We start from the raw sequence: 6,631 nt of genomic DNA on the forward strand, positions 1-6,631 counted from the left end.
TTTTTTATTTTTTTTATTAGGCCAAAGAGGAAATGAGATTCACCTGTGTGTCGCCTGAAAATCAATCCTCTACACCCGGCTGATGAGAAGCAAAAATATTTGCGTCAGCGTTTTATTTATTTTTTCTCCTGTGGTGTAAATGGGGAAGTACTGGAACTTCAAACAAGTGGTTCGTACCGGAAGGGGGAGAARAGGAGCCGGCAATATGTGTCATACGTGACACTCCGGTTAGCTTGCAGCCTGTTAACAAGGAAGCAGAGTGATGGAAGACCAGGGGCCAAACATCTGCATGACGGAGATAAGCAGCCAAGTGCGACACTCTCATTCCAACACTCACACTGATGCAGGGAGGCTGATATTTACAGACTTGGGATTAGATGATTGAGGGCTTTGGTATTCACGTCATAAATACCACCTATTATATTTATGTTGCAAATACAGTTGCGCACACACCTTAATCTGACTGTGATGGATAGAAATAGCCTCAAAGCTTCGCTGCAGCACCTTTTTCTGCGTTCCTGCTTTGCACCTGGAACTCACTTTGTGCTAACAAACATCACTGCACTTTCCCTCCCTTCCCTCCATAACGCAGCAGCTGAAAGGAGCCTTGGTTCAGGCACCGTGTTGCATAGAGAGAAGCTTTTTTTCTTTCTAGAATCTTCTTCCAAAATCTMTGAATGATTTTTGTTGTTGTTTCCATGGCCTGACCCTCATCCCTGTTATATGTTGATAAGAGTACAAGCTGCGTTTCCGTTACAAATGTGTGTAAAACTTTTTTCTATATTCTAATAACGTTGGGGACAAAAACACAAATTCTCAATTGTGGTGTTTCCCTTAAGTAAGGAGTGGAGTTAATATCATGGGTGAACAAGTTTCCAAATAATTAAAAATCGTGGATAATGTAAACACTTACATTAGATGTATTCCTATTTCAGCCACAGCGCTAGCGCTCATCCGGCATAAGAGAAGATACTTACAAGCACTACGTTTGCGGCGTTTTGGGCTCTACACGGCGATTTTACAGAAGAGCCTCGGATTGAAAACTTTCAAATGACAAACACTTCGTCAAACGCATCGTCCAATGAGGCCAGTGCCCACAAATAAGCACTTTGTTGCTGTAGACCAGGGGTCACCAACTCCAGTCCTCGAGGGCTACCGTCCTGCAACTTTTAGATGTGTCTCTGCTCAAACACACCTGGATCAAATAAACTGCTCATTTCCAGCCTATTGCAGAGAGGAATGAATGCTGGTGAGGAAATTCAGACATTTTGGAGCAGAGGTGAATCTAAAAGTTGCAGGACGGTAGCCCTTGAGGACTGGAGTTGGTGACCCCTGCTGTAGACAAACTGCTGTGATGCGAAAAGAAGTGTTTCCACCGGAGTTCTGTGAATTATACCGATTTCGAAACGGCTAAAAAAACCCCACCTCATCATTTTTTATCAAAAAAGGTTCAAAACTGGCTTTATTTTCCCATCTTCAATTTTGTGGTCAATGGTAATGCAGCTACAGACGACCTGGTGCTGCTTTAAAAATCTGTCAATTCTTGATGAATGAGCAGCCACATAATACATTGATTACTTTTTGAATTCATTCACTCATGTTACCTTGCCATTTTTCCACACCTGTCCGTCCTTTTCACACGGACGGGTCTGCCCGGGGGTCTTCTCGTCCTCTTAGGTCCACGGATACTTTGAGCGAGGTTGAAAAGAGACACTTTTCAGCTGCATGTAAATCAGCCGCTGGAAGTCTGATTTCAGAGGGAATGCGTGGCCCGGCTCACAGCCGACTGCTCTCGCTAGTCTTGGCTGGCGGCCCCATTCATCAGACCCCACGGTCAGCAATAGCTCCTTTGTAAAACTGTGGCTCGAGTCCCAGTAGTGGTTCTCAACATATAGTGTTTCACTAAATGGTAAAAAACATTGGCAAAACTTGCTCTCTCTGCTGCAGAGATGGAGATGGATTAGGAAAAACTTGACTGATTTGTCAAGCTTCTTTTGGATGTTGTGTTCTCTTTTCTTTTCTTTAAATGGCGGCACCAAAATCCTAACAGGTTTCAATTATTTTTACTTCATTCTTGCCAAAACTGTTCAAGCTCTGTTGGATCGGGCGTAGATCAACCGTGAACAGCCCTTTCCACGTCCTGCCACGAAATCTYTGTCGGACTGAGACCTGTGCTTTGACTGGGCCACTCCAGAACTTCAACGTTGTCKTCTTCGAACCATTTCTACATATAGATGCTTCAGTTCATTGTTTTGCTGGAAAACAAATGGTCTCGAAGGCTGTATTTCTCTTGCAGATGGAAAGAAATGACCCTGTGGGTTTTCTCTATATTTTTAATTMATTTTGTGTTCTACCTTTACTGGAGTTACAGGACCTGCTGCCAAGAAGCATCATTATAGCACKGTGTATTTGTGGTCATGTCCTCTAAACAGACAGAYARMYWRYYTRTWTRTAKRKRGAGRRAKAMRTRSKYRKWYWYMWTSMAYKRMSYKCSMKYSARKKWWGTYTGTCAAATCAAAGATACCTTTTGAACACAGCAGTCTTTCAAGCAGGTAAGAATAATCTGTGTAATGTATTTCACTTATTGAACTGAGTTGAAGAAATAAATTAAGTTTTTCAATAATATTCCAATCTACTGAATTTGAACGTACTTAGATGGAGTTTGGGGATGTAGCATCAGATAAGTTTAGCATACTTCCATGTTTATATTCATATACAATAATCCATATGTAAAGAAATACGTCTCGCTCCTCACTAAAGAAAAAACCTAAAGAAACGGCATCAAGAACAGAGGAAGCTCCCAGTCTTGCTTATCGTGTCTGTAGCTTCTTCGACTGTAACTGAGCGCAGAGCCGCCTGGCTCCTCTCAGCAGCACCAAATTAATCTTGAACGTAACTCTCTGGGTTTTATTTATCTGATTAACCTACACCGGGTTGTTGGGTTCAAGAACACCTGGCCGGATGATCAAGACGGATAGATGAATACTTTTGTCACATCGATGCGCAGGCGCTGGCAATTACCAAGGGGTCAGACGGGGCCTCTGTGTGTGTTATTTAGATTCATGCTGCTCTCTCATTTTCCGCACACCTCTCTCACTTCTCATTTTGGTGCGAGTGAATGATGATGCTCTCTGGGAACTGTGAGCAGAAAACAGGAGARGTATGCGTTTCCTGCGGCTCACGCTAATGGCTTTTAGACTGCAGGCAAAAGAAAAAAAGAGTTTATGGAAGATAAAAACTTTATGTCAGTTTTAATAAAATTCAGAACAATGGCTRTTAGACGCGCTCAGGTAATGCAAGCATATCCGTAGTTCGTGTGGAGGAACACAAAGTAAAATGACCAAATYWTTTAATAAAGGTGAGAAATAGGTCTACTTTTTTGCMATTGCTATAAAATTGCCATSATTTTTTKATGTGTAGAACATGAATACTTTTGTCATGTCGGCACAAAACTGCAGTTGAAGCGACATCTTCCTATAAACGGTAACCATTTTAGTACTTTCCTACTGGGTGTAGCGGTTGTAAAGGCAGTTTTGTAAAGGCAGTTTCTGGTAGATGTGCCACTTTTTGTGCTGGGGCTTAAAATATCAAAGTCTTATGGCTCCAGTGTACACATTAGTTGTGACATATTCCAGCTTTGTGCTTCACATCGGATCCTGGACGCTCTCAAGAAGTGTTGGGAGTCCTGCTGCACAAAATTAACGATTTTTCTGACTTTGTCTATGTTCAGAGTGAGACTGTTGTCCTAGCAGGGTCAAAGTACACATCTTTCTGTCCTGCAGAGGTCAGGTAGCAGTTTTTGTTTGGTTGTAAGCAGAACCATTTGTATATTATCCCATGGGAAAACGATTCAATCTGCACTTYGGATCGTGTGAGTTGCCGTCTCATTTAGAATAAGTTACAAATGAGACATTTGCGAGGTTCTCTTCCTCATCAGAGTCCTGTGTGCTTTCCTCCAGAGCCAAATATATTGTGTCAACATGGTAACATTCTGAATAAAAAAACGGATTTACCATTGCATGACCTCTGGCAATATTTAAAAGCTAGGACATTTCTCCTCAAYGTGAAGTCTGACTCATGATGCATCATCTAGTTACTGTCAGTCAGGCCACTTTGCCTGGTGAATAAAAGTCTAAGATACTTATGTGAACATGAGTGCTTCAGGCTTGGCATCCTGTCAATGTTTGAGACTCTTATTTTGAAGTGTAAGCAGAAGTAATTAATACGCTGTTTCCATAATGAGACGCTCTGTTACAAACACACTGATGATGACTCTCCACCACTTTTAAAGGATGGGAGTTATGCAAAATTTATTTTTTTAKCTCTGTATTCTGTTCTCGAGCTTATCATACTAACTAYGTCTCAGGTAAAAGCTAATAAGAAYGCTTTAAACGGCATCACGAAGAAGCGTTGTAATGATGCGATGAAGGGGGAGTGTCGGAAAGAATAGAAGCTTCTTAAAGAGACAGAGGACAATTTCAAGGCGTCAGATACGTCTGTGATGTTAAGTCAATTTTCTTTTGCGTTATATTTGACACATACTGCATTTTTATAACTTAAAGTATGAAATGACAGTTTGCCTAGAAAATATATAATAATCCCTTTTATGTTAAGTGTTAGCGTGGGAGCATTTCAAACACTGGTTAACTATTAACTGCTAACGTTAGCATCAGCTAAAGAGCTTCGTGTCTTTCGTTTTGATGAATCTGAATGGCATAATATTATATCAATCATTACAAATCTAAAATAAGAAAATAAACAAAACCAGAACTAGTTGTGACTTGAACAGAGATTCTTTAAAATTTATTTGGAGGTTCATAAAGCATTTCTTTTTGCTTTCGGAACCACAGAAAGCAATCTTTWAAAAAAAAWTTTTTTTCTTCTTTTCATCTTTGTAGTAACATAAATGCCACATTTGGATGAGTCAATGCTGGAATATCTATCATTTTAATACAAAGTTTGTGAAATCATAACTCTGTTTCTGAAAACAACAGGAGGTGGGAGGATTCTTCACTTTTACCTAAAAAAAAAAAACAATAATCTTTGTCACAGCCACAGATGAAAACAACCAGTTTTATTCAAGTTACCATCTATAATAAAAACATTTTATCCGCCTGTGCTTCATCGTGCCCCTTAGATYATTTGTATGACTCTTGCTCTTTTCACACCGGGACTTTTTTTTTYTTCTAGTGATTGCARAAAGCCTAAAGCATCACTCAGAGTTGGTAAAATCTGATCTCTTGTTCTYGCGAGCCCAATATTGCGCATCGCCTCATCTCGTGTGCAGGACGTGTCACTGCACCCAAAAGGATAAACTGCAGCAATAACCATCCTTCTTCAGCTCCCACGTGAAGGTAAACAGACTCAGTTAGGCAAATCTTTTGGTTTCATTTCAAAGTGCRCCATTTGCCTCATAACATTGGGAATCATAGACTTACTTTTCTCCATTTGCTACTCGGCTATTGTGCGAGTAGCAAATAGCTACTCGTTRTGGGTCTCTGCGACGAGACCCATAACTAACACAGTCTGTTGTTGTAATTCATTGTACCCATCTTGTGACACGGCTAGAGCGACCTCCAGTTTCTAAAAATGCTTACAATTTTATATTTTTAAAAAGACCATTTGTACAGCACATTTCACCCACAAGGCAGTTCAAAGTGTGTTACACCATTACAACACAATATGGTAATTATGAAACTGCAATAAACGTTGCATTTTGTCAAATGCCATTGAAATCATCAAGCAAATTGACATCAAATACGTTGATCAACGTTCCAGTTRTAATGAATCCAAGGCAACTCTGAACAGGTCGACAGTTTAGAGTTGCCTAAAGAGGGAATCTGTTTGGSCAACAGGCTTAAAGGAACCAATGAATTCAGTGTTTCAGCAGTCTTCAGGACGTTTGTTCCAGATTTGTGGTGCATAGAAGCTGAATGCTGCTTGATGCTTGTTTCTGGTTCTGGGGATGTCGAGCAGAACCAGAACACCTGAGCGGTCTGGAAGGCTGATAAGACAACAGATGGTGCGTTGAAGCCAAATGCGTTTTGAGGCGTGTCGAGGGCCTGACTCATTGTCAGCAGCGAGGGCCGTCAAAGCGCTCCAAACRGTTCAAATCGCGCCACGCTTTGGTCTTGGGGACYCCTGCTCTAGGCAGACCTGTGAAGACGCTGTTGCAGTAATCRGTACRACTAAATATAAAGGCATGGATTACTTTCGATAGATCTTGCTGGAACATTCTAATCCTGGAAATGTTCTCGATGTGATAGAAGGCTGACTTTGTAACTGTCATTATGTGATGCTGAAGGTTCAGGTCACCAAAACCCAGATTTCAGGCCTGGCCTCTAGTTTCTATCTGCAATAACTGAAGTTGTGTGCTGACTCTGGATTGTTCCTCTTTAGCTACAAAGATAATAAATTAAGTTTTGCTTCAGTTCAGCTTGAGAAAGTTATGGTACCTCGTTGAAGGAGGATRCTGCGTTTTTCAGTCAGCTCATGACGCCCAAAGATTAAAACCATCTCAGAGTTATTGTGTTGTGAAATTTGCTCTGCCAGCTGCAGTTGATTGATAGTCATGATCCTAAACTGGCCACTGAGGCGCAGGTGTTAATTGTGCTGTGGCGAGGTGCCATTT

Source organism: Poecilia reticulata, linkage group LG2, assembly GCF_000633615.1.
Source record: "Poecilia reticulata strain Guanapo linkage group LG2, Guppy_female_1.0+MT, whole genome shotgun sequence".
NCBI classification, from domain to species: domain Eukaryota; kingdom Metazoa; phylum Chordata; class Actinopteri; order Cyprinodontiformes; family Poeciliidae; genus Poecilia; species Poecilia reticulata.